This window comes from Petromyzon marinus, chromosome 71 (assembly GCF_048934315.1).
Source record: "Petromyzon marinus isolate PM22_M1 ecotype Great Lakes invasive population chromosome 71, UKy_Petmar_22M1.pri1.0, whole genome shotgun sequence".
NCBI lineage: Eukaryota > Metazoa > Chordata > Hyperoartia > Petromyzontiformes > Petromyzontidae > Petromyzon > Petromyzon marinus.
Genome location: NC_133737.1, coordinates 5,485,076 through 5,512,534, shown reverse-complemented (window position 1 = coordinate 5,512,534; position 27,459 = coordinate 5,485,076). Strand labels below are relative to the sequence as shown.

Below are 27,459 nucleotides of genomic sequence, written 5' to 3'. Positions count from 1 at the left end.
CTGACTGAGTGACTGAGTGACTGACTGACTTACTGCCTGACTAACTGAATGACTGAGTGACTGAGTGAGTGACTGACTGACTGACTGAGTGACTGAGTGACTGAGTGACTGACTGAATTACTGAGTGACTGAGTGACTGACTAACTGACTGACTGAGTGACTGACTGACTGACTAACTGACTGAGTGACTGACTGAGTGACTGAGTGAACTCCGTACGTGATGTAACAGACATCCAGCTGCATTTTCTTTCCCACAGCAGTCCCCCATCGTGCTGATGAATCTTCTCAGCAGCTGAGAGAATTGTTTGAAGGAGGCTGAGTTACTTAGTGACTAACTGACTTACTGCCTGACTAACTGACTAACTGACTGAGTGACTGACTGAGTGACTGACTGACGGACTGAGTGACTGAGTGACTGAGTGACTGACTGACTGACTGAGTGACTGAGTGACTGAGTGACTGACTGACTGACTAACTGACTGAGTGACTGAGTGACTGACTGACTGACTGAGTGACTGACTGAGTGACTGACTGCCTGACTGAGTGACTGAGTGACTGACTGACTGACTGAGTGACTGACTGACTTAGTGACTGACTGAGTGACTGACTGAGTGACTGAGTGAACTCCGTACGTGATGTAACAGACATCCAGCTGCATTTTCTTTCCCACAGCAATCCCCCATGGTGCTGATGAATCTTCTCAGCAGCTGAGAGAATTGTTTGAAGGAGGCTGAGTAACTTAGTGACTAACTGACTTACTGCCTGACTAACTGACTAACTGACTGAGTGACTGACTGAGTGACTGACTGACGGACTGAGTGACTGAGTGACTGAGTGACTGACTGACTGACTGAGTGACTGAGTGACTGAGTGACTGACTGAATTACTGAGTGACTGACTGACTGAATGACTGATTGACTGACTGACTGACTAACTGACTGAGTGACTGAGTGACTGACTGAGTGACTGACTGAGTGAGTGACTGAGTGACTGACTAACTGACTGACTGAGTGACTGACTGACTGACTAACTGACTGACTGAGTGACTGACTGAGTGACTGAGTGAACTCCCTACGTGATGTAACAGACATCCAGCTGCATTTTCTTTCCCACAGCAATCCCCCATGGTGCTGATGAATCTTCTCAGCAGCTGTGAGAATTGTTTGAAGGAGGCTGAGTAACTTAGTGACTAACTGACTTACTGCCTGACTAACTGACTAACTGACTGAGTGACTGACTGAGTGACTGACTGACTGAGTGACTGACTGACTGAGTGACTGACTGACTTAGTGACTGACTGAGTGACTGACTGAGTGACTGAGTGAACTCCCTACGTGATGTAACAGACATCCAGCTGCATTTTCTTTCCCACAGCAATCCCCCATCGTGCTGATGAATCTTCTCAGCAGCTGAGAGAATTGTTTGAAGGAGGCTGAGTAACTTAGTGACTAACTGAATGACTGAGTGACTGACTGAGTGACTGACTGAGTGACTGAGTGACTGACTGACTGACTGAGTGACTGACTGACTGACTGACTAACTGACTGACTGACTAACTGACTGAGTGACTGACTGACTGACTGAGTGACTGACTGAGTGACTGAGTGAACTCCCTACGTGATGTAACAGACATCCAGCTGCATTTTCTTTCCCACAGCAATCCCCCATGGTGCTGATGAATCTTCTCAGCAGCTGTGAGAATTGTTTGAAGGAGGCTGAGTAACTTAGTGACTAACTGACTTACTGCCTGACTAACTGACTAACTGACTGAGTGACTGACTGACGGACTGAGTGAGTGACTGAGTGACTGACTGAGTGAGTGACTGACTGACTGACTGAGTGACTAACTGACTGACTGACTGAGTGACTGACGAGTGACTGAGTGAACTCCCTACGTGATGTAACAGACATCCAGCTGCATTTTCTTTCCCACAGCAATCCCCCATGGTGCTGATGAATCTTCTCAGCAGCTGAGAGAATTGTTTGAAGGAGGCTGAGTAACTTAGTGACTAACTGAATGACTGAGTGACTGACTGAATGACTGAGTGACTATCTGAATGACTGAGTGACTGGATAAGTGACTAAGTGACTGACTAACTGAATGACTGAGTGACTGAGTAAGTTACTGAGTGACTGACTGAGTGACTGAGTAACTTAGTGACTAATTGAATGACTGAGTGACTGAGTAAGTGACTGACTGACTGACTGAGTTGGTCACTGAGTGAATGACTGACTAACTGACTGACTGAGTGACTGACTGACTAACTGACTGACTGACTGAGTGACTGACGAGTGACTGAGTGAACTCCCTACGTGATGTAACAGACATCCAGCTGCATTTTCTTTCCCACAGCAGTCCCCCATCGTGCTGATGAATCTTCTCAGCAGCTGTGAGAATTGTTTGAAGGAGGCTGAGTAACTTAGTGACTAACTGAATGACTGAGTGACTGACTAACTGAATGACTGAGTGACTGACTGACTGAGTGACTGACTAAGTTACTGACTAAGCGACTGACTGACTGAGTGACTGACTGACTGACTGACTGACTGAGTGACTGACTGACTGAGTGACTGACTGACTGACTAACTGACTGACTGAGTGACTGAGTGACTGAGTGAACTCCCTACGTGATGTAACAGACATCCAGCTGCATTTTCTTTCCCACAGCAATCCCCCATGGTGCTGATGAATCTTCTCAGCAGCTGAGAGAATTGTTTAAAGGAGGCTGAGTAACTTAGTGACTAACTGACTTACTGCCTGACTAACTGACTAACTGACTGAGTGACTGACTGAGTGACTGACTGACGGACTGAGTGACTGAGTGACTGAGTGACTGACTGACTGACTGAGTGACTGAGTGACTGAGTGACTGACTGAATGACTGAGTGACTGACTGAATTACTGAGTGACTGACTGACTGACTAACTGACTGAGTGACTGAGTGACTGACTGACTAACTGAATGACTGACTGAGTGACTGACTGAGTGGCTGACTGAGTGGCTGACTGAGTGACCGACTGACTGACTGACTGACTGAGTGACTGACTGACTGAGTGACTCACTGACTAACTGACTAACTGACTGAGTGACTGACTGAGTGACTGAGTGAACTCCGTACGTGATGTAACAGACATCCAGCTGCATTTTCTTTCCCACAGCAATCCCCCATGGTGCTGATGAATCTTCTCAGCAGCTGAGAGAATTGTTTAAAGGAGGCTGAGTAACTTAGTGACTAACTGACTTACTGCCTGACTAACTGACTAACTGACTGAGTGACTGACTGAGTGACTGACTGACTGACTGAGTGACTGACTGACTAACTGACTGACTGAGTGACTGAGTGACTGAGTGAACTCCCTACGTGATGTAACAGACATCCAGCTGCATTTTCTTTCCCACAGCAATCCCCCATGGTGCTGATGAATCTTCTCAGCAGCTGAGAGAATTGTTTAAAGGAGGCTGAGTAACTTCGTGACTAACTGACTTACTGCCTGACTAACTGACTAACTGACTGAGTGACTGACTGACTGACTAACTGACTGAGTGACTGAGGGACTGACTGACTGACTAACTGACTGAGTGACTGAGGGACTGAGTGACTGACTGACTGAGTGACTGAGTGACTGACTGAGTGACTGAGTGACTGACTAACTGACTGACTGACTAACTGACTGAGTGACTGAGTGATGGAGTGAGTGACTGACTGACTGACTGACTGAGTGACTGACTGACTGACTAGCTGACTGACTGACTGACTGACTGACTGAGTGACTGACGAGTGACTGAGTGACTGAGTGAACTCCCTACGTGATGTAACAGACATCCAGCTGCATTTTCTTTCCCACAGCAATCCCCCATGGTGCTGATGAATCTTCTCAGCAGCTGAGAGAATTGTTTGAAGGAGGCTGAGTAACTTAGTGACTAACTGACTTACTGCCTGACTAACTGACTAACTGACTGAGTGACTGACTGAGTGACTGACTGACGGACTGAGTGACTGAGTGACTGAGTGACTGACTGAGTGACTGAGTGACTGACTGACTGAGTGACTGACTGAGTGACTGAGTGAACTCCCTACGTGATGTAACAGACATCCAGCTGCATTTTCTTTCCCACAGCAGTCCCCCATCGTGCTGATGAATCTTCTCAGCAGCTGAGAGAATTGTTTGAAGGAGGCTGAGTAACTTAGTGACTAACTGACTTACTGCCTGACTAACTGACTAACTGACTGAGTGACTGACTGAGTGACTGACTGAGTGACTGAGTGACTGAGTGACTGACTGAATGACTAACTGACTAACTGAGTGACTGACTGAGTGACTGAGTGAACTCCCTACGTGATGTAACAGACATCCAGCTGCATTTTCTTTCCCACAGCAATCCCCCATGGTGCTGATGAATCTTCTCAGCAGCTGAGAGAATTGTTTGAAGGAGGCTGAGTAACTTAGTGACTAACTGACTTACTGCCTGACTAACTGACTAACTGACTGAGTGACTGACTGAGTGACTGACTGACGGACTGAGTGACTGAGTGACTGAGTGACTGACTGAGTGACTGAGTGAACTCCCTACGTGATGTAACAGACATCCAGCTGCATTTTCTTTCCCACAGCAATCCCCCATGGTGCTGATGAATCTTCTCAGCAGCTGTGAGAATTGTTTGAAGGAGGCTGAGTAACTTAGTGACTAACTGAATGACTGAGTGACTGACTGACTGACTGATTGACTGAGTGACTAACTGACTGACTAACTGACTGAGTGACTGAGTGATGGAGTGACTGAGTGACTGACTGAGTGACTGAGTGACTGACTGACTGACTGAGTGACTCACTGACTAACTGACTAACTGACTGACTGACTGAGTGAGTGACTGACTGACTGACTGAGTGACTAACTGACTGACTGACTGAGTGACTGACGAGTGACTGAGTGAACTCCGTACGTGATGTAACAGACATCCAGCTGCATTTTCTTTCCCACAGCAATCCCCCATGGTGCTGATGAATCTTCTCAGCAGCTGAGAGAATTGTTTGAAGGAGGCTGAGTAACTTAGTGACTAACTGACTTACTGCCTGACTAACTGACTAACTGACTGAGTGACTGACTGAGTGACTGACTGACGGACTGAGTGACTGAGTGACTGACTGACTGAGTGACTAACTGAGTGACTGACTGAGTGACTGAGTGAACTCCGTACGTGATGTAACAGACATCCAGCTGCATTTTCTTTCCCACAGCAGTCCCCCATCGTGCTGATGAATCTTCTCAGCAGCTGAGAGAATTGTTTGAAGGAGGCTGAGTAACTTAGTGACTAACTGACTTACTGCCTGACTAACTGACTAACTGACTGAGTGACTGACTGAGTGACTGAGTGACTGACTGAGTGACTGACTGCCTGACTTAGTGACTGAGTGACTGACTGAGTGACTGAGTGAACTCCCTACGTGATGTAACAGACATCCAGCTGCATTTTCTTTCCCACAGCAGTCCCCCATCGTGCTGATGAATCTTCTCAGCAGCTGAGAGAATTGTTTGAAGGAGGCTGAGTAACTTAGTGACTAACTGACTTACTGCCTGACTAACTGACTAACTGACTGAGTGACTGACTGAGTGAGTGACTGACTGACTGACTGAATGACTGACTGACTGAGTGAGTGAGTGACTGACGAGTGACTGAGTGAACTCCCTACGTGATGTAACAGACATCCAGCTGCATTTTCTTTCCCACAGCAATCCCCCATGGTGCTGATGAATCTTCTCAGCAGCTGAGAGAATTGTTTGAAGGAGGCTGAGTAACTTAGTGACTAACTGACTTACTGCCTGACTAACTGACTAACTGACTGAGTGACTGACTGAGTGACTGACTGACGGACTGAGTGACTGAGTGACTGAGTGACTGACTGACTGACTGAGTGACTGACTGACTGAATGACTGATTGACTGACTGACTGACTAACTGACTGAGTGACTGAGTGACTGACTGAGTGACTGACTGAGTGAGTGACTGAGTGACTGACTAACTGACTGACTGAGTGACTGACTGACTGACTAACTGACTGAGTGACGGACTGAGTGACTGACTGACTGACTGACTGAGTGACTGACTGAGTGACTGAGTGAACTCCCTACGTGATGTAACAGACATCCAGCTGCATTTTCTTTCCCACAGCAGTCCCCCATCGTGCTGATGAATCTTCTCAGCAGCTGAGAGAATTGTTTGAAGGAGGCTGAGTAACTTAGTGACTAACTGACTTACTGCCTGACTAACTGACTAACTGACTGAGTGACTGACTGAGTGACTGACTGACGGACTGAGTGACTGAGTGACTGAGTGACTGACTGACTGACTGAGTGACTGACTGACTGAATGACTGATTGACTGACTGACTGACTAACTGACTGAGTGACTGAGTGACTGACTGAGTGACTGACTGAGTGAGTGACTGAGTGACTGACTAACTGACTGACTGAGTGACTGACTGACTGACTAACTGACTGAGTGACGGACTGAGTGACTGACTGACTGACTGACTGAGTGACTGACTGAGTGACTGAGTGAACTCCCTACGTGATGTAACAGACATCCAGCTGCATTTTCTTTCCCACAGCAATCCCCCATCGTGCTGATGAATCTTCTCAGCAGCTGAGAGAATTGTTTGAAGGAGGCTGAGTAACTTAGTGACTAACTGAATGACTGAGTGACTGACTGACTGACTGAGTGACTGAGTGACTGACTGACTGACTGAGTGACTGACTGACTTAGTGACTGACTGAGTGACTGACGAGTGACTGAGTGAACTCCCTACGTGATGTAACAGACATCCAGCTGCATTTTCTTTCCCACAGCAATCCCCCATGGTGCTGATGAATCTTCTCAGCAGCTGAGAGAATTGTTTGAAGGAGGCTGAGTAACTTAGTGACTAACTGACTTACTGCCTGAATAACTGACTAACTGACTGAGTGACTGACTGAGTGACTGACTGACGGACTGAGTGACTGAGTGACTGAGTGACTGACTGAATTACTGAGTGACTGACTGACTGAATGACTGATTGACTGACTGACTGACTAACTGACTGAGTGACTGAGTGACTGACTGAGTGACTGACTGAGTGAGTGACTGAGTGACTGACTAACTGACTGACTGAGTGACTGAGTGACTGACTGACTGACTGAGTGACTGACTGACTTAGTGACTGACTGAGTGACTGACTGAGTGACTGACTGACTTAGTGACTGACTGAGTGACTGACTGACTGACTAACTGACTGACTGAGTGACTGACGAGTGACTGAGTGAACTCCCTACGTGATGTAACAGACATCCAGCTGCATTTTCTTTCCCACAGCAATCCCCCATGGTGCTGATGAATCTTCTCAGCAGCTGAGAGAATTGTTTGAAGGAGGCTGAGTAACTTAGTGACTAACTGACTTACTGCCTGACTAACTGACTAACTGACTGAGTGACTGACTGAGTGACTGACTGACGGACTGAGTGACTGAGTGACTGAGTGACTGACTGAATGACTGAGTGACTGACTGAATTACTGAGTGACTGACTGACTGACTAACTGACTGAGTGACTGAGTGACTGACTGACTGACTGAGTGACTGACTGAGTGACTGACTGCCTGACTGAGTGACTGAGTGACTGACTGACTGACTGAGTGACTGACTGACTGAGTGACTAACTGACTGACTGACTGAGTGACTGAGTGAACTCCCTACGTGATGTAACAGACATCCAGCTGCATTTTCTTTCCCACAGCAATCCCCCATGGTGCTGATGAATCTTCTCAGCAGCTGAGAGAATTGTTTGAAGGAGGCCGAGTTACTTAGTGACTAACTGACTTACTGCCTGACTAACTGACTAACTGACTGAGTGACTGACTGAGTGACTGACTGACGGACTGAGTGACTGAGTGACTGAGTGACTGACTGACTGACTGAGTGACTGAGTGACTGAGTGACTGACTGACTGACTGAGTGACTGAGTGACTGACTGACTGACTGAGTGACTGACTGAGTGACTGACTGACTGACTAACTGACTGACTGAGTGACTGAGTGACTGAGTGAACTCCGTACGTGATGTAACAGACATCCAGCTGCATTTTCTTTCCCACAGCAATCCCCCATGGTGCTGATGAATCTTCTCAGCAGCTGAGAGAATTGTTTGAAGGAGGCTGAGTAACTTAGTGACTAACTGACTTACTGCCTGACTAACTGACTAACTGACTGAGTGACTGACTGAGTGACTGACTGACGGACTGAGTGACTGAGTGACTGAGTGACTGAGTGACTGACTGACTGACTAACTGACTGAGTGACTGAGTGACTGACTGACTGACTGAGTGACTGACTGCCTGACTGACTGAGTGACTAACTGAGTGACTGACTGAGTGACTGAGTGAACTCCCTACGTGATGTAACAGACATCCAGCTGCATTTTCTTTCCCACAGCAATCCCCCATGGTGCTGATGAATCTTCTCAGCAGCTGAGAGAATTGTTTGAAGGAGGCTGAGTAACTTAGTGACTAACTGACTTACTGCCTGACTAACTGACTAACTGACTGAGTGACTGAGTGACTGACTGACTGAGTGACTGACTGAGTGACTGACTGAGTGACTGAGTGAACTCCGTACGTGATGTAACAGACATCCAGCTGCATTTTCTTTCCCACAGCAATCCCCCATGGTGCTGATGAATCTTCTCAGCAGCTGAGAGAATTGTTTGAAGGAGGCTGAGTTACTTAGTGACTAACTGACTTACTGCCTGACTAACTGACTAACTGACTGAGTGACTGACTGAGTGACTGACTGACGGACTGAGTGACTGAGTGACTGAGTGACTGAGTGACTGACTGACTGAGTGACTCACTGACTAACTGACTAACTGACTGAGTGACTGACGAGTGACTGAGTGAACTCCCTACGTGATGTAACAGACATCCAGCTGCATTTTCTTTCCCACAGCAATCCCCCATGGTGCTGATGAATCTTCTCAGCAGCTGAGAGAATTGTTTGAAGGAGGCTGAGTAACTTAGTGACTAACTGAATGACTGAGTGACTGAGTAAGTGACTGAGTGACTGACTGAGTGACTGACTGAGTGACTGACTGAGTGGCTGACTGAGTGGCTGACTGAGTGACTGACTGACTAACTGACTGACTGAGTGACTGAGTGACTGAGTGAACTCCGTACGTGATGTAACAGACATCCAGCTGCATTTTCTTTCCCACAGCAATCCCCCATGGTGCTGATGAATCTTCTCAGCAGCTGAGAGAATTGTTTGAAGGAGGCTGAGTAACTTAGTGACTAACTGACTTACTGCCTGACTAACTGACTAACTGACTGAGTGACTGACTGAGTGACTGACTGCCTGACTGAGTGACTGAGTGACTGACTGACTGAGTGAGTGACTGAGTGACTGACTGAGTGACTGAGTGACTGACTGACAGACTGAGTAACTTAGTGACTAACTGAATGACTGAGTGACTGACTGAGTGACTGACTGAGTGACTGAGTGACTGACTGAGTGACTGACTGACTGAGTGACTGACTGAGTGACTGACTGAGTGACTGAGTGACTGACTGAGTGACTTACTGCCTGACTAACTGACTAACTGACTGAGTGACTGACTGAGTGACTGACTGACTGAGTGACTGAGTGAACTCCCTACGTGATGTAACAGACATCCAGCTGCATTTTCTTTCCCACAGCAGTCCCCCATCGTGCTGATGAATCTTCTCAGCAGCTGAGAGAATTGCTTGAAGGAGGCTGAGTAACTTAGTGACTAACTGACTTACTGCCTGACTAACTGACTAACTGACTGAGTGACTGACTGAGTGACTGACTGCCTGACTGAGTGACTGAGTGACTGACTGACTGAGTGAGTGACTGAGTGACTGACTGAGTGACTGAGTGACTGACTGACAGACTGAGTAACTTAGTGACTAACTGAATGACTGAGTGACTGACTGAGTGACTGACTGAGTGACTGAGTGACTGACTGAGTGACTGACTGACTGAGTGACTGACTGAGTGACTGACTGAGTGACTGAGTGACTGACTGAGTGACTTACTGCCTGACTAACTGACTAACTGACTGAGTGACTGACTGAGTGACTGACTGACGAGTGACTGAGTGAACTCCCTACGTGATGTAACAGACATCCAGCTGCATTTTCTTTCCCACAGCAGTCCCCCATCGTGCTGATGAATCTTCTCAGCAGCTGAGAGAATTGCTTGAAGGAGGCTGAGTAACTTAGTGACTAACTGACTTACTGCCTGACTAACTGACTAACTGACTGAGTGACTGACTGAGTGACTGACTGACGGACTGAGTGACTGAGTGACTGAGTGACTGACTGAATGACTGAGTGACTGACTGAATTACTGAGTGACTGACTGAGTGACTGACTGAGTGACTGAGTGAACTCCCTACGTGATGTAACAGACATCCAGCTGCATTTTCTTTCCCACAGCAATCCCCCATGGTGCTGATGAATCTTCTCAGCAGCTGAGAGAATTGTTTGAAGGAGGCTGAGTAACTTAGTGACTAACTGAATGACTGAGTGACTGAGTAAGTGACTGAGTGACTGACTGAGTGACTGACTGAGTGACTGACTGAGTGGCTGACTGAGTGGCTGACTGAGTGACTGACTGACTAACTGACTGACTGAGTGACTGAGTGACTGAGTGAACTCCGTACGTGATGTAACAGACATCCAGCTGCATTTTCTTTCCCACAGCAATCCCCCATGGTGCTGATGAATCTTCTCAGCAGCTGAGAGAATTGTTTGAAGGAGGCTGAGTAACTTAGTGACTAACTGACTTACTGCCTGACTAACTGACTAACTGACTGAGTGACTGACTGAGTGACTGACTGACTGACTGAGTGACTGACTGACTGACTGACTGAGTGAGTGACTGACTGACTGACTGACTAACTGAGTGACTGACTGAGTGACTGAGTGAACTCCGTACGTGATGTAACAGACATCCAGCTGCATTTTCTTTCCCACAGCAGTCCCCCATCGTGCTGATGAATCTTCTCAGCAGCTGAGAGAATTGCTTGAAGGAGGCTGAGTAACTTAGTGACTAACTGACTTACTGCCTGACTAACTGACTAACTGACTGAGTGACTGACTGAGTGACTGACTGACGGACTGAGTGACTGAGTGACTGAGTGACTGACTGAATGACTGAGTGACTGACTGAATTACTGAGTGACTGACTGAGTGACTGACTGAGTGACTGAGTGAACTCCCTACGTGATGTAACAGACATCCAGCTGCATTTTCTTTCCCACAGCAATCCCCCATGGTGCTGATGAATCTTCTCAGCAGCTGAGAGAATTGTTTGAAGGAGGCTGAGTAACTTAGTGACTAACTGAATGACTGAGTGACTGAGTAAGTGACTGAGTGACTGACTGAGTGACTGACTGAGTGACTGACTGAGTGGCTGACTGAGTGGCTGACTGAGTGACTGACTGACTAACTGACTGACTGAGTGACTGAGTGACTGAGTGAACTCCCTACGTGATGTAACAGACATCCAGCTGCATTTTCTTTCCCACAGCAATCCCCCATGGTGCTGATGAATCTTCTCAGCAGCTGAGAGAATTGTTTGAAGGAGGCTGAGTAACTTAGTGACTAACTGACTTACTGCCTGACTAACTGACTAACTGACTGAGTGACTGACTGAGTGACTGACTGACTTACTGCCTGACTAACTGAATGACTGAGTGACTGAGTGAGTGACTGACTGACTGAGTGAGTGACTGACTGACTGACTGAGTGACTGAGTGACTGAGTGACTGAGTGAACTCCGTACGTGATGTAACAGACATCCAGCTGCATTTTCTTTCCCACAGCAATCCCCCATGGTGCTGATGAATCTTCTCAGCAGCTGAGAGAATTGTTTGAAGGAGGCTGAGTAACTTAGTGACTAACTGACTTACTGCCTGACTAACTGACTAACTGACTGAGTGACTGACTGAGTGACTGACTGACTGAGTGACTGACGGACTGAGTGACTGAGTGACTGACTGACTGAGTGACTGACTGACTGAGTGACTGACTCACTAACTGACTGACTGAGTGACTGACGAGTGACTGAGTGAACTCCCTACGTGATGTAACAGACATCCAGCTGCATTTTCTTTCCCACAGCAATCCCCCATGGTGCTGATGAATCTTCTCAGCAGCTGAGAGAATTGTTTGAAGGAGGCTGAGTAACTTAGTGACTAACTGACTTACTGCCTGACTAACTGACTAACTGACTGAGTGACTGACTGAGTGACTGACTGACGGACTGAGTGACTGAGTGACTGAGTGACTGACTGACTGACTGAGTGACTGAGTGACTGAGTGACTGACTGACTAACTGACTGAGTGACTGAGTGACTGACTGACTGACTGAGTGACTGACTGAGTGACTGACTGCCTGACTGAGTGACTGAGTGACTGACTGACTGACTGAATGACTAACTGACTGACTGACTGAGTGACTGACGAGTGACTGAGTGAACTCCCTACGTGATGTAACAGACATCCAGCTGCATTTTCATTCCCACAGCAATCCCCCATCGTGCTGATGAATCTTCTCAGCAGCTGAGAGAATTGTTTGAAGGAGGCTGAGTAACTTAGTGACTAACTGAATGACTGAGTGACTGACTGACTGAGTGACTGAGTGACTGAGTGACTGACTGAGTGACTGACTGACTGAGTGACTGACTGAGTGACTGACTGACTGAATGACTGATTGACTGACTGACTAACTGACTGAGTGACTGACTGACTGACGGACTGACTGAGTGACTGAGTGACTGACTAACTGACTGACTGAGTGACTGACTGACTGACTAACTGACTGACTGAGTGACTGAGTGACTGAGTGAACTCCCTACGTGATGTAACAGACATCCAGCTGCATTTTCTTTCCCACAGCAATCCCCCATGGTGCTGATGAATCTTCTCAGCAGCTGAGAGAATTGTGTGAAGGAGGCTGAGTAACTTAGTGACTAACTGACTTACTGCCTGACTAACTGACTAACTGACTGAGTGACTGACTGACTGAGTGACTGACTGACTGAGTGACTGACTGAGTGACTGAGTGAACTCCCTACGTGATGTAACAGACATCCAGCTGCATTTTCTTTCCCACAGCAGTCCCCCATCGTGCTGATGAATCTTCTCAGCAGCTGAGAGAATTGTTTGAAGGAGGCCGAGTTACTTAGTGACTAACTGACTTACTGCCTGACTAACTGACTAACTGACTGAGTGACTGACTGAGTGACTGACTGACTGACTGAGTGACTGAGTGACTGAGTGACTGACTGAATTACTGAGTGACTGACTGACTGACTAACTGACTGAGTGACTGACTGACTGACTGACTGACTAACTGACTGACTGACTAACTGACTGAGTGACTGACTGACTGAGTGACTAACTGACTAACTGACTAACTGACTGAGTGACTGACTGAGTGACTGAGTGAACTCCCTACGTGATGTAACAGACATCCAGCTGCATTTTCTTTCCCACAGCAATCCCCCATGGTGCTGATGAATCTTCTCAGCAGCTGAGAGAATTGTTTGAAGGAGGCTGAGTAACTTAGTGACTAACTGACTTACTGCCTGACTAACTGACTAACTGACTGAGTGACTGACTGAGTGACTGACTGAGTGACTGACTGACGGACTGAGCGACTGACTGACTGAGTGACTGACTGACTGAGTGACTGAGTGAACTCCCTACGTGATGTAACAGACATCCAGCTGCATTTTCTTTCCCACAGCAATCCCCCATGGTGCTGATGAATCTTCTCAGCAGCTGAGAGAATTGTTTGAAGGAGGCTGAGTAACTTAGTGACTAACTGACTTACTGCCTGACTAACTGACTAACTGACTGACTGACTAACTGACTGACTGAGTGACTGACTGAGTGACTGACTGACTGAGTGACTGACTGAGTGACTGAGTGAACTCCCTACGTGATGTAACAGACATCCAGCTGCATTTTCTTTCCCACAGCAGTCCCCCATCGTGCTGATGAATCTTCTCAGCAGCTGAGAGAATTGTTTGAAGGAGGCCGAGTTACTTAGTGACTAACTGACTTACTGCCTGACTAACTGACTAACTGACTGAGTGACTGACTGAGTGACTGACTGACTGACTGAGTGACTGAGTGACTGAGTGACTGACTGAATTACTGAGTGACTGACTGACTGACTAACTGACTGAGTGACTGACTGACTGACTGACTGACTAACTGACTGACTGACTAACTGACTGAGTGACTGACTGACTGAGTGACTAACTGACTAACTGACTAACTGACTGAGTGACTGACTGAGTGACTGAGTGAACTCCCTACGTGATGTAACAGACATCCAGCTGCATTTTCTTTCCCACAGCAATCCCCCATGGTGCTGATGAATCTTCTCAGCAGCTGAGAGAATTGTTTGAAGGAGGCTGAGTAACTTAGTGACTAACTGACTTACTGCCTGACTGACTGAGTGACTGACTGAGTGACTGAGTGACTGACTGAGTGACTGACTGACTGAGTGACTGACTGAGTGACTGAGTGACTTCGTGAGTGACTGAGTGACTGAGTGACTGACTGAGTGACTGACTGCCTGACTGAGTGACTGAGTGACTGACTGACTGACTGAGTGACTGACTGACTGAGTGACTGACTGACTGACTGAATGACTAACTGACTAACTGACTGAGTGACTGACTGAGTGACTGAGTGAACTCCCTACGTGATGTAACAGACATCCAGCTGCATTTTCTTTCCCACAGCAATCCCCCATGGTGCTGATGAATCTTCTCAGCAGCTGAGAGAATTGTTTGAAGGAGGCTGAGTAACTTAGTGACTAACTGACTTACTGCCTGACTAACTGACTAACTGACTGAGTGACTGACTGAGTGACTGACTGACGGACTGACTGAGTGAATGACTAACTGACTGACTGACTGAGTGACTGACTGAGTGACTGAGTGAACTCCCTACGTGATGTAACAGACATCCAGCTGCATTTTCTTTCCCACAGCAATCCCCCATGGTGCTGATGAATCTTCTCAGCAGCTGAGAGAATTGTTTGAAGGAGGCTGAGTAACTTAGTGACTAACTGAATGACTGAGTGACTGACTGAGTGACTGACTGAGTGACTGAGTGACTGACTGACTGAATGCCTGACTGACTAACTGACTGAGTGACTGACTGAGTGACTGAGTGAACTCCGTACGTGATGTAACAGACATCCAGCTGCATTTTCTTTCCCACAGCAATCCCCCATCGTGCTGATGAATCTTCTCAGCAGCTGAGAGAATTGTTTGAAGGAGGCTGAGTAACTTAGTGACTAACTGACTTACTGCCTGACTAACTGACTAACTGACTGAGTGACTGACTGAGTGACTGACTGACGGACTGAGTGACTGAGTGACTGAGTGACTGACTGACTGACTGAGTGACTGAGTGACTGAGTGACTGACTGAATTACTGAGTGACTGACTGACTGAATGACTGATTGACTGACTGAGTGACTGAGTGAACTCCGTACGTGATGTAACAGACATCCAGCTGCATTTTCTTTCCCACAGCAATCCCCCATCGTGCTGATGAATCTTCTCAGCAGCTGAGAGAATTGTTTGAAGGAGGCTGAGTAACTTAGTGACTAACTGACTTACTGCCTGACTAACTGACTAACTGACTGAGTGACTGACTGAGTGACTGACTGACGGACTGAGTGACTGAGTGACTGAGTGACTGACTGAGTGACTGACTGAGTGAGTGACTGAGTGACTGACTGAGTGACTGAGTGACTGAGTGAGTGACTGAGTGACTGACTGACTGAGTGATTGACTGACTGACTGACTGAGTGACTGACTGAGTGACTGACTAAGTGACTGACTGAGTGAGTGAGTGACTGAGTGACTGACTGAGTGACTGACTTACTGCCTGACTAACTGACTAACTGACTGACTGAGTGACTGACTGAGTGACTGACTAACTGACTGACTGACTAACTGACTGAGTGACTGAGTGATGGAGTGAGTGAGTGACTGACTGAGTGACTGAGTGACTGACTGACTGACTGAGTGACTGAGTGATGGAGTGAGTGAGTGACTGACTGAGTGACTGACTGACTGAGTGACTGACTGAGTGACTGACTGCCTGACTGAGTGACTGAGTGACTGACTGACTGACTGAGTGACTGACTGACTTAGTGACTGACTGAGTGACTGACTGAGTGACTGAGTGAACTCCCTACGTGATGTAACAGACATCCAGCTGCATTTTCTTCCCCACAGCAATCCCCCATGGTGCTGATGAATCTTCTCAGCAGCTGAGAGAATTGTTTGAAGGAGGCTGAGTAACTTAGTGACTAACTGACTTACTGCCTGACTAACTGACTAACTGACTGAGTGACTGACTGAGTGACTGACTGACAGACTGAGTGACTGAGTGACTGAGTGACTGAGTGACTGAGTGACTGACTGACTGACTGAGTGACTGAGTGACTGAGTGACTGACTGAATGACTGAGTGACTGACTGACTGAATGACTGATTGACTGACTGAGTGACTGAGTGAACTCCGTACGTGATGTAACAGACATCCAGCTGCATTTTCTTTCCCACAGCAATCCCCCATCGTGCTGATGAATCTTCTCAGCAGCTGAGAGAATTGTTTGAAGGAGGCTGAGTAACTTAGTGACTAACTGACTTACTGCCTGACTAACTGACTAACTGACTGAGTGACTGACTGAGTGACTGACTAAGTGACTGACTGAGTGAGTGAGTGACTGAGTGACTGACTGAGTGACTGACTTACTGCCTGACTAACTGACTAACTGACTGACTGAGTGACTGACTGAGTGACTGACTAACTGACTGACTGACTAACTGACTGAGTGACTGAGTGATGGAGTGAGTGAGTGACTGACTGAGTGACTGAGTGACTGACTGACTGACTGAGTGACTGAGTGATGGAGTGAGTGAGTGACTGACTGAGTGACTGACTGACTGAGTGACTGACTGAGTGACTGACTGCCTGACTGAGTGACTGAGTGACTGACTGACTGACTGAGTGACTGACTGACTTAGTGACTGACTGAGTGACTGACTGAGTGACTGAGTGAACTCCCTACGTGATGTAACAGACATCCAGCTGCATTTTCTTCCCCACAGCAATCCCCCATGGTGCTGATGAATCTTCTCAGCAGCTGAGAGAATTGTTTGAAGGAGGCTGAGTAACTTAGTGACTAACTGACTTACTGCCTGACTAACTGACTAACTGACTGAGTGACTGAGTGATGGAGTGAGTGAGTGACTGACTGAGTGACTGAGTGACTGACTGACTGAGTGACTGACTGAGTGACTGACTGCCTGACTGAGTGACTGAGTGACTGAGTGACTGACTGACTGACTAACTGACTGACTGACTGACTGAGTGACTGAGTGAACTCCCTACGTGATGTAACAGACATCCAGCTGCATTTTCTTTCCCACAGCAATCCCCCATGGTGCTGATGAATCTTCTCAGCAGCTGAGAGAATTGTTTGAAGGAGGCCGAGTAACTTAGTGACTAACTGACTTACTGCCTGACTAACTGACTAACTGACTGAGTGACTGACTGACTGACTGACTGAATGACTGACTGACTAACTGACTGAGTGACTGACTGAGTGACTGAGTGAACTCCCTACGTGATGTAACAGACATCCAGCTGCATTTTCTTTCCCACAGCAATCCCCCATGGTGCTGATGAATCTTCTCAGCAGCTGAGAGAATTGTGTGAAGGAGGCTGAGTAACTTAGTGACTAACTGACTTACTGCCTGACTAACTGACTAACTGACTGAGTGACTGACTGAGTGACTGACTGACTGACTGAGTGACTGACTGACTGACTGAGTGACTGAGTGAACTCCCTACGTGATGTAACAGACATCCAGCTGCATTTTCTTTCCCACAGCAGTCCCCCATCGTGCTGATGAATCTTCTCAGCAGCTGAGAGAATTGTTTGAAGGAGGCTGAGTAACTTAGTGACTAACTGACTTACTGCCTGACTAACTGACTAACTGACTGAGTGACTGACTGACTGAGTGACTGACTGACGGACTGAGTGACTGACTGACTGAGTGACTGACGAGTGACTGACTGACTGACTGAGTGACTGACTGAGTGACTGAGTGAACTCCCTACGTGATGTAACAGACATCCAGCTGCATTTTCTTTCCCACAGCAATCCCCCATGGTGCTGATGAATCTTCTCAGCAGCTGAGAGAATTGTTTGAAGGAGGCTTCAGCCACGGGACGGGAGAACAGTATCACCATCCTGGTAGGAGAATCATCATCAGTATCATCATCATCATCAGTAGTAGTATCATTATCATCAGTAGTAGTATCATCATCAGTATCATCATCATCATCAGTAGTAGTATCATCATCATTATCAGTAGTATCATCAGTAGTAGTAGTATCATCATCAGTAGTAGTATCATCATCAGTATCATCATCATCAGTAGTAGTAGTATCATCATCATCTGTAGTAGTAGTATCATCATCAGTAGTAGTATCATCAGTAGTAGTAGTATCATCATCATCATCAGTATCATCATCATCATCAGTAGTATCATCATCATCAGTAGTAGTATCATCAGTAGTAGTAGTATCATCATCAGTAGTAGTATCATCATCAGTATCATCATCATCAGTAGTAGTAGTATCATCATCAGTAGTAGTATCATCAGTAGTAGTAGTATCATCATCATCATCATCAGTATCATCATCATCATCAGTAGTATCATCATCATCAGTAGTAGTATCATCAGTAGTAGTAGTATCATCATCAGTAGTAGTATCATCATCATCATCATCAGTAGTAGTATCATCATCATCAGTATCATCATCATCAGTAGTATTATCATCATCAGTAGGTGTATCATCATCATCATCAGTAGTAGTAGTATCATCATCATCATCAGTAGTAGTAGTAGTATCATCATCAGTAGTAGTATCATCATCAGTAATAGTATCATCATCATCATCAGTAGTATCATCATCAGTAGTAGTATCATCATCATCATCAGTATCATCATCATCAGTAGTATCATCATCAGTAGTAGTATCATCATCATCATCATCAGTATCCTCATCAGTAGTAGTTTCATCATCATCATCAGTAGTAGAATCATCATCAGTAGTAGTATCATCATCATCATCATCGTCAGTATCATCAGTAGTAGTATCATCATCAGTATCATCATCATCAGTATCACCATCATCAGTAGTAGTATCATCATCAGTATCATCATCATCAGTAGTAGTATCATCATCAGTAGTAGTAACATCATCATGAGTAGTATCATCATCATCAGTAGTAGTATCATCATCATCAGTAGTAGTATCATCATCATGAGTAGTAGTATCATCATCAGTAGTAGTATCATCATCAGTATCATCATCATCATCATCAGTAGTAGTATCATCATCATTATCAGTAGTAGTATCATCATGATCAGTAGTAGTATCATCATCAGTAGTAGTATCATCATCATCAGCAGTAGTAGTAGTATCATCATCAGTAGTAGTATCATCATCATCAGTAGTAGTATCATCATCATCAGTAGTAGTATCATCATCATCATCAGTAGTAGCATCATCATCAGTAGTATCATCATCATCAGTAGTAGTATCATCATCATCATCAGTATCATCATCATCATCAGTATCATCATCAGTAGTATCATCATCATCAGTAGTAGTATCATCATCATCAGTAGTATCATCATCATCAGTAGTAGTATTATTATCATCAGTAGTAGTATCATCATCAGTATCATCATCATCATCAGTAGTAGTATCATCATCATTATCAGTAGTAGTATCATCATGATCATCAGTAGTATCATCATCAGTAGTAGTATCATCATCGTCATCATCATCAGTAGTAGTATCATCATCATCAGCAGTAGTATCATCATCATCATCATCAGTAGTAGTAATATCATCATGAGTAGTAGTATCATCATCAGTATCATCATCATCATCAGTAGTAGTATCATCATCATCAGTAGTAGTAGTATCATCATCATCAGTAGTATCATCATCACCAGTAGTAGTATCATCATCAGTAGTAGTATCATCATCATCATCAGTAGTATCATCATCATCAGTAGTATCATCATCATCATCATCAGTAGTAGTATCATCATCATCATCAGTAGTATCATCATCATCAGTAGTAGTATCATCATCATCAGTAGTATCATCATCATCAGTAGTAGTATCATTATCATCAGTAGTAGTATCATCATCAGTAGTATCATCATCATCATCATCAGTAGTAGTATCATCATCATCAGAAGTAGTATCATCTTCAGTAGTAGTATCATCATCATCATCAGTAGTAGTATCATCATCATGATCATCATCAGTAGTATAATCATCATCATCAGTAGTATCATCATCATCATCATCAGTAGTAGTAGTATCATCATCATCACCAGTAGTAGTATCATCATCAGTAGTATCATCATCATCATCAGTAGTATCATCATCATCATCAGTAGTAGTATCATCATCAGTAGTAGTATCATCATCATCAGTAGTAGTATCATCATCGTTGTAGTAGCATCATCATCATCAGTAGTAGCATCATCATCATCAGTAGTATCATCATCATCAGTAGTAGTATCATCATCATCAGTAGTATCATCATCATCATCATTAGGAGTATAATCATCATCAGTAGTAGTATCATCATCAATCATCATCAGTAGTATCATCATCATCAGTAGTAGTATCATCATCAGTAGTAGTATCATCATCATCATCAGTAGTATAACCATCATCAGTAGTATCATCATCAGAAGTAGTATCATCATCATCAGTAGTATCATCATCAGTAGTATCATTCTCATTATCATCAGTAGTATTATCATCAGTATCATCATCATCATCAGTAATAGTATCATCATCATCAGTAGTATCATCATCATCATCATCAGTAGTATCATTCTCATTATCATCAGTACTACTATCATCAGTATCATCATCATCATAATCATCATCATCAGTAGTATCATCATCATCATCAGTAGTACCATTCTCATTATCATCAGTAGTATTATCATCAGTATCATCATCATCATCATAATCATCATCATCAGTATCATCATCATCATTATCGCCACCTATTTGCTACCTACTACACGTGGTGTAAACCAACGAGTTTAACGATTCGTGTAGACGCGAACGCTTCAAGATTGGTCTCAGCCTCTTCCATATCCTCACCGTTCGTAGAATTTCTCTTTGCCTTGTTCCTTGAGGGACTTGCACAACAACGCGGCACGATCCAGAGCCTCGACTGATTTGTTACGTAAAGCCTCACCCTGGGGAGAGTAGAGGGAGTGGGTGGGTGAGTGGGTGAGTGAGTGGGTGGGTGAGTGGGTGGGTGAGTGGGTGGGTGAGTGGGTGAGTGGGTGAGTGAGTGGGAAGGTGAGTGAGTGAGTGGGTGAGTGGGGAGTGAGTGGGTGAGTGGGTGAGTGAGTGAGTGGGTGGGTGAGTGGGTGAGTGAGTGGGTGGGTGAGTGGGTTGGTGAGTGAGTGAGTGGTTGAGTGAGTGGGTGAGTGGGTGGGTGGGTGAGTGGGTGGGTGGGTGAGTGGGTGGGTGAGTGGGTGAGTGGGTGGGTGGGTGAGTGGGTGGGTGGGTGGGTGAGTGGGTGAGTGGGTGAGTGTGTGGGTGGGTGAGTGAGTGGGTGGGTGAGGGGGTGGGTGGGTGGGTGAGTGGGTGGGTGAGTGAGTGAGTGAGTGGGTGGGTGAGTGGGTGAGTGGGTGAGTGAGTGAGTGAGTGGGTGAGTGGGTGAGTGGGTGGGTGGGTGTGAGTGAGTGGGTGAGTGGGTGAGTGAGTGAGTGGGTGAGTGAGTGGGTGGGTGGGTGAGTGGGTGAGTGGGTGAGTGGGTGAGTGAGTGAGTGGGTGAGTGGGTGGGTGGGTGAGTGGGTGAGTGAGTGAGTGGGTGAGTGAGTGAGTGAGTGGGTGGGTGGGTGGGTGAGGGGGTGGGTGGGTGGGTGAGTGGGTGAGTGAGTGAGTGAGTGGGTGAGTGAGTGAGTGAGTGGGTGAGTGAGTGAGTGGGTGAGTGAGTGAGTGGGTGAGTGAGTGGGTGGGTGAGTGAGTGAGTGGGTGGGTGGGTGGGAGGGTGGGTGGGTGAGTGAGTGAGTGGGTGAGTGGGTGAGTGAGTGGGTGGGTGAGTGGGTGAGTGGGTGAGTGAATGGGTGAGTGAGTGAGTGGGTGAGTGAGTGGGTGGGTGGGTGGGTGAGGGGGTGGGTGGGTGGGTGAGTGAGTGGGTGAGTGGGTGAGTGAGTGAGTGGGTGAGTGGGTGAGTGAGTGCGTGGGTGGGTGGTTGGGTGAGTGGGTGAGTGAGTGAGTGGGTGAGTGGGTGGGTGGGTGAGTGAGTGGGTGGGTGAGGGGGTGGGTGGGTGGGTGAGTGGGTGGGTGAGTGAGTGGGTGGGTGAGTGGGTGAGTGAGTGAGTGGGTGAGTGGGTGGGAGGGTGAGTGGGTGGGTGAGTGGGTGAGTGTGTGAGTGGGTGGGTGAGTGGGTGGGTGAGTGGGTGAGTGGGTGGGTGAGTGGGTGAGTGGGTGAGTGAGTGGGTGAGTGGGTGAGTGGGTGAGTGAGTGGGTGAGTGAGTGGGTGAGTGGGTGAGTGAGTGAGTGGGTGAGTGGGTGAGTGAGTGGGTGAGTGAGTGGGTGAGTGAGTTAGTGGGTGAGTGGGTGGGTGGGTGGGTGAGTGAGTGGGTGAGTAGGTGAGTGAATCTGTGAGTAGGTGAGTGGCTGAGTAGGTGAGTGAGTGGGTGAGTGGGTGAGTGGGTGCGTGGGTAAGTGAGTCAGTGAGTGAGTGGGTGGGTGAGTGGGAGAGTGAGTGGGTGAGTGATTGGGTGAGTGGGTGAGTGGGTAAGTGAGTGGGTGAGTGGGTGGGTGAGTGGGTGAGTGGGTGAGTGAGTGGGTGGGTGAGTGAGTGGGTGAGTGAGTGGGTGAGTGAGTGGGTGAGTGGGTGAGTGAGTGGGTGAGTGGCTGAGTGAGTGGGTGAGTGAGTGAGTGGATGGGTGAGTGAGTGCGTGAGTGGGAGAGTGAGTGGGTGAGTGGGTGAGTGAGTGGGTGAGTGGGTGAGTGAGTGAGTGAGTGGGTGAGTGGGTGAGTGAGTGAGTGGGTAAGTGAGCAGGTGAGTGAGTGAGTGAGTAGGTGAGTGGGTGAGTGAGTGGGTGTGTGGGTGGGTGAGTGGGTGAGTGAGTGGGTGAGTGGGTGAGTGAGTGGGTGAGTGAGTGGGTGAGTGGGTGAGTGAGTGAGTGGGTGAGTGGGTGAATGAGTGAGTGGGTAAGGGAGTAGGTGAGTGAGTGAGTGAGTAGGTGAGTGGATGAGTGAGTGGGGTGAGTGGGTGGGGTGAGTGGGTGAGTGAGTGGGTGAGTGGGTGAGTGAGTGGGTGAGTGAGTGAGTGGGTGAGTGGGTGGGTGGGTGAGTGAGTGAGTGGGTGAGTGGGTGGGTGAGTGGGGAGTGAGTAAGTGGGTGAGTGGGTGGGTGGGTGAGTGAGTGAGTGAGTGAGTGGGTGAGTGGGTGGGTGAGTGAGTGAGTTAGTGAGTGAGTGGGTGAGTGGGTGGGTGAGTGAGTGAGTGGGTGGGTGAGTGGGTGAGTGAGTGGATGAGTGGGTGGGTGGTGGGTGAGTGAGTGAGTGGGTGAGTGACTGACTGACTGAGTGACTGACTGACTGAGTGAGTGAGTGACTGACTGAGTGACTGGGTGAGTGGGTGAGTGAGTGACTGAGTGACTGACTGACTGAGTGAGTGAGTGACTGACTGACTGAGTGACTGACTGGGTGACTGACTGAGTGAGTGACTGAGTGGGTGAGTGAGTGAGCGAGTGAGTGAGCGAGCGAGTGACTGACTGAGTGAGTGAGTGAGCGAGTGAGTGAGTGAGTGACTGACTGACTGAGTGAGTGACTGAGTGGCTGAGTGACTGATTGACTGAGTGACTGAGTGACTGACTGAGTGACTGACTGAGTGACTGACTGACTGACTGAGTGACTGACTGACTGAGTCACTTACCGACTGACTCGTCCACTCACCGCCTTGTCGAAGCAGGCCTCCCGGTGTTTGTGTGAACAGCAGGCGTTGACGATCTTAGCGTAGGCAGTGGCTAGGGAGGGTGACTGACTGAGTGACTGATTGAGTCACTGAGTGGGTGACTGAATGAGTCACTGAGTGGGTGACTGACTGAGTGGGTGAGTGAGTGAGTGACTGAGTGGGTGAGTGAGTGAGTGAGCGAGTGACTGACTGAGTGACTGAATGAGCGAGTGAGTGAGTGACTGAGAGGGTGAGTGAGTGAGTGACTGAGTTAGCGAGTGAGTGAGTGGGTGAGTGGTGAGTGAGTGGGTGGGTGGGTGAGTGACTGACTGAGTGGGTGAGTGACTGAGTGAGTGACTGAGTGAGTGACTGAGTGACTGACTGAGTGAGTGGGTGAGTGGTGAGTGAATGGGTGAGTGGGTGGGTGAGTGACTGACTGACTGACTGACTGAGTGACTGACTGGGTGACTAACTCACCGCCTTGTCGAAGCAGGCCTCCCGGTGTCCGTGTGAACAGCAGGCGTTGACGATCTTAGCGTAGGCGTTGGCGAGGGAGGGTGACTGACTGAGTGACTGAATGAGCGAGTGAGTGAGTGACTGACTGACTGACTGAGCGGGTGAGTGGGTGACTGACTGACTGACTGAGCGGGTGAGTGAGTGAGCGAGTGAGTGAGTGAGTGGGTGGGTGGGTGAGTGACTGAGTGACTGACTGAGTGAGTGAGTGACTGAGTGACTGACTGAGTGAGTGAGTGACTGAGTGAGTGACTGAGTGAGTGACTGAGTGACTGACTGAGTGAGTGGGTGAGTGGTGAGTGAATGGGTGGGTGGGTGGGTGAGTGAGTGAGTGGGTAAGTGGTGAGTGGGTGAGTGAGTGAGTGGGTGAGTGACCGAGTGACTGACTGAGTGACTGAATGACTGACTGACTGAGTGACTGACTGGGTGACTAACTCACCGCCTTGTCGAAGCAGGCCTCCCGGTGTCCGTGTGAACAGCAGGCGTTGACGATCTTAGCGTAGGCGTTGGCGAAAGAGGGTGACTGACTGAGTGACTGAATGAGCGAGTGAGTGAGTGACTGAGTGGGTGAGTGAGTGACTGACTGAGTGGGTGAGTGGGTGAGTGGTGACTGAGTGGGTGAGTGGGTGGGTGGGTGAGTGACTGAGTGACTGAGTGACTGACTGAGTGAGTGAGTGGGTGAGTGGTGAGTGGGTGAGTGAGTGAGTGGGTGAGTGACTGAGTGACTGACTGGGTGACTAACTCACCGCCTTGTCGAAGCAGGCCTCCCGGTGTCCGTGTGAACAGCAGGCGTTGACGATCTTAGCGTAGGCGTTGGCGAGGGAGGCGATCTGCGGACTTGTCGCTAGCGGGAAGCGATGAGCGAACTCGTAGACCAGTCTGGGAAGCAGGTGAGGGGTGAGGGTAGGTGGTGAGTGGGTGAGTGGGTGGGTGGGTGAGTGGGTGAGTGAGTGAGTGGGTGGGTGAGTGAGTGGGTGAGTGAGTGGGTGGGTGAGTGGGTGAGTGGGTGAGTGGGTGAGTGGGTGGGTGAGTGAGTGGGTGGGTGGGTGAGTGGGTGAGTGGGTGAGTGAGTGGGTGGGTGGGTGAGTGGGTGAGTGGGTGAGTGGGTGGGTGAGTGGGTGGGTGAGTGGGTGAGTGGGTGAGTGGGTGAGTGGGTGGGTGGGTGAGTGGGTGAGTGGTGAGTGGGTGAGTGGGGGGGTGGGTGGGTGGGTGGGGGGTGAGTGGGTGGGTGGGTGGGTGAGTGAGTGAGTGGGTGAGTGAGTGGGTGAGTGAGTGAGTGGGTAAGGTGGTGAGTGGGTGAGTGAGTGGGTGGTGAGTGGGTGAGTGGGTGAGTGGGTGAGTGAGTGGGTGAGTGGGTGAGTGAGTGGGTGAGTGAGTGGGTGAGTGGGTGAGTGAGTGGGTGAGTGGGTGAGTGAGTGAGTGAGTGGGTGAGTGAGGTGAGTGGGTAGGTGGTGAGTGGGTGAGTGGGTGGGTGAGTGGGTGAGTGGGTGGGTGAGTGGGTGGGTGGGTGAGTGGGTGAGTGAGTGGGTGAGTGGGTGAGTGAGTGGGTGAGTGAGTGAGTGGGTAGGTGGTGAGTGGGTGAGTGGGTGGGTGAGTGGGTGAGTGGGTGAGTGGGTGAGTGAGTGGGTGAGTGGGTGAGTGAGTGGGTGAGTGAGTGGGTGAGTGGGTGAGTGGGTGAGTGAGTGGGTGAGTGGGTGGGTGAGTGAGTGGGTGGGTGAGTGAGTGAGTGGGTGGGTGAGTGGGTGGGTGAGTGAGTGGGTGAGTGAGTGGGTGGGTTAGTGAGTGGGTGGGTGAGTGGGTGGGTGAGTGGGTGAGTGAGTGGGTGGGTGAGTGAGTGAGTGGGTGAGTGGTGAGTGAGTGGGTGGGTTAGTGAGTGAGTGGGTGAGTGAGTGCGTGAGTGAGTGAGTGGGTGGGTGAGTGAGTGGGTGGGTGCGTGAGTGAGTGGGTGAGTGGGTGAGTGAGTGAGTGAGTGGGTGAGTGAGTGAGTGGGTGAGTGAGTGGGTGAGTGGTGAGTGAGTGGGTGAGTGGGTGAGTGGGTGGGTGAGTGGGTGGGTGAGTGGGTGGGTGAGTGAGTGGGTGAGTGGGTGAGTGAGTGAGTGGGTGAGTGGGTGAGTGGGTGAGTGCGTGAGTGAGTGGGTGGGTGGGTGAGTGAGTGAGTGGGTGAGTGGGTGGGTGGGTGAGTGGGTGAGTGGGTGAGTGGGTGGGTGGGTGAGTGAGTGGGTGAGTGGGTGGGTGAGTGAGTGGGTGAGTGAGTGAGTGGGTGAGTGGGTGGGTGGGTGGGTGAGTGGGTGGGTGGGTGAGTGGGTGAGTGGGTGGGTGGGTGGTTGAGTGAGTGGGTGAGTGGGTGGGTAAGTGGGTGGGTGGGTTAGTGGGTGGGTGAGTGAGTGAGTGGGTGGGTGAGTGGGTGAGTGAGTGGGTGGGTGGGTGGATGAGTGAGTGAGTGAGTAGGTTGGTGGGTGGGTGGGTTAGTGGGTGGGTGAGTGAGTGGGTTTGTGAATGTGTGAGTGGATGAGTGAGTGAGTGGGTGGGTGGGTGGGTTAGTGGGTGAGTGACTGACCGACCGACTGACTGACTGACCGACTGACCGACTGACTGACTGACTAAGCAACTGACTAAGCGACTGACTAAGCAACTGACTAAGCGCCTGACTAAGCAACCGACTAAGCGACCGACTGACTTTCCCCGTTCACCTCTTCCCGAGAGCCCGCGGCTCCGCCGAGCACTCCCGTTCGTGGTCCACGACCACCGCCTCGGGCGCACCGCCTGGACCGCCTCCATCGCCTCCACCGGGCTTGCCCTGAGCGAGGTGGGTGAGTGA

The 27,459-nt window shown here is 48.5% G+C and overlaps 1 non-coding gene across 5 annotated transcripts in view; it reads right to left on the bottom strand.

Moving 5' to 3' along the window:
* LOC103091689 (uncharacterized) overlaps positions 1-27,459 on the bottom strand; it is a 50,813-nt gene extending 23,354 nt beyond the window's left edge. For 3 of the 5 annotated variants that reach the window (XR_012930513.1, XR_012930510.1, XR_012930512.1), the window contains exons 1-4: positions 27,332-27,459; positions 24,606-25,520; positions 21,313-21,410; positions 633-18,352 (exon numbers count right to left, since the gene is read on the bottom strand). This is a non-coding gene — a transcript (uncharacterized LOC103091689). Of the gene's footprint in view, positions 1-632; positions 18,353-21,312; positions 21,411-24,130; positions 24,405-24,605; positions 25,521-27,331 lie in introns of those variants that run through there. The other 2 variants (XR_012930511.1, XR_012930514.1) reach the window with 2 other exon arrangements.